The sequence below is a fragment of the Nicotiana sylvestris genome, chromosome 6 (assembly GCF_000393655.2).
Source record: "Nicotiana sylvestris chromosome 6, ASM39365v2, whole genome shotgun sequence".
In the NCBI taxonomy this organism is placed as follows: Eukaryota; Viridiplantae; Streptophyta; class Magnoliopsida; order Solanales; family Solanaceae; genus Nicotiana; species Nicotiana sylvestris.
Window position 1 is genome coordinate 211,138,597 of NC_091062.1, and position 2,107 is coordinate 211,140,703.

Below are 2,107 nucleotides of genomic sequence, written 5' to 3' on the forward strand. Positions count from 1 at the left end.
ACTCAATTTGAGCAACAGATGAAACAATCTTCAAAAACTTCAAATAGGTCTAAAGAAAGTTAGGGTTTTTGAAATCAAACAAGTTCAGAGATGAAGAACAAGAAAATCACATAGCCAATGGTCTCAAAACTAGGATGAACCCCCAAATTCTAGGGGTTTTTCCATTAAACGAGTGTAGAGACGAAAACAAGTAAATTAGGCAGAAATACTAATGAAATAAGTTCAGATATCTCAGAAAGGAACTGAGACCTTTAACATGCATCTTCCAGTAAAAGAAACTCATGATAAACATAGTAAAAGAACAACATGCGAAATACAGTAGAAGAACTCATAAGAACATGGTAAAAGAAACACATAGGAAATACAGTAGAAGAACTCGTAAGAACACAGTAGGAGAGAAACACAGTAGAAGAAACTAATAGTAAAAGAAACACACAAGAACTTAACGAAAATCAGAGAAGCATCTCAACAAAACCCTAAATCGGAAAGATAAAGGTTTGAAAGCTTAGTTTTTGAAAGAAATCTTGAGAAATTATTTAAACGCAGACGGAAAACACGGATCTAGAACGGATCTGAAGAAATCAGAAGAACCTCAAAAGCTAGGGTTTCAAAGGAACCCAAATGGTGAGAAAGACTTGGAAAGTCGTTGATCTGAGTAGGAGAAGTCGAGATCAGGTTCAAACAGCCATGAGTTGCCGGAACAAGACCGGAGACGGCCATAGAACTCGAATCAAACAAATCCTGGACCAAGCTTCTTCGTGGTCAGGCCTTGAATCTTCAATAACCCGGCATGTAGGAGTTATAAGAGGTCGGTATAAGACTTTAGTTGCCTTGGAAGCCATAGATTTCGGTGGTTTTAGGGTGAAAATAGAGGGAGGTGGCTAAGGTTTCTACGTGAGAATTTGGGAGATGGGGAATCCAAGGGCGGCTACCGGTGAGAAATAATAGGGTTTGGGGAATTAAAAAGGAAAGGAAGAGTGTGAGTTGTTGATTTGTTAGATCAACGGCTGGGATTAAAAAGGGGGGCCGGGTGGATTATTTTAAAGGGTCGTGAGTCGGGTAATTTTAGGAATTGGGCCGGGTAATGAGATCTGAAATTGGGGTGCCAAATCCGACCAGAAGTGAAATGAAATGGTCTAACATTTAAATAGCCACATTTCCCTTGTTTAATTTATAAAAAATAGTAAAATAATTTTTAGGAGTAAATTAAAGGTACTAAAATGATTAATAATATATAATTATGAAAATAAAAATACTGTAGTCAATTTTATAATTATAAACACAATTAAACTTTAAAATAGGCTAATATTGCAATTATATGCAATTTAGCTTAAAATACTAAATAAATTTGTAAAAATATGCAAAATTATGTTAGCTATTTTAGTATAAATATGAGAATTTAATAAGTGAATTGCCAAAATGATAATTTTGGGAATAATTATTGGGCTTTTCTTGATAAAATAGATCAATAAATTGATTTAAAAATCTTAAAAAAAATTAAAGAAAAATAAGAAAACTCTTGGGCATACTTATATATGCATACATATGCTATCTGAAAGGTATTTTGTATATAAAAAATATACAGGGAAAAATTGGGTATTAACAATATATGGAATAAACAAGAATTGATATCATTTTCTTAAATACTTTTTGAAAGATGCTTGGTAATATTTACAAGTGGTCATTCAAAAGTAGCCACAGTTTCAAAAGTAATCAAAATTTAGCAACTTTTTATATAAAGATAAATCTGAACGAAAACACTGTTCAAAATTCGAAAAATTACTCCAGCATAATATACTGGAACTTTTCGTGTGTTGGAGTTCCAGCGTAATATGCTGGAAGTTCATATACAGGTGCACCGATCTCCAGTATATTATGCTGGAACTTTCCGTGTTGCAGCAAACTAGTGACTATTTTTCAATGACTTCGCAAACGCTGGCTATTTTTGAATGACCGGTCTGAAAACTGGCTAGCTCGTGCTATTTTACAGCTTTTTTCTGTACCTATGTCCTACTTTATGTGTCGGCCTTTTAAAACATTTGACCAATCATACCAAAAATAATTAGGGAATTTTAGGAAAGGTATACACCCTATTTATTATAAACCA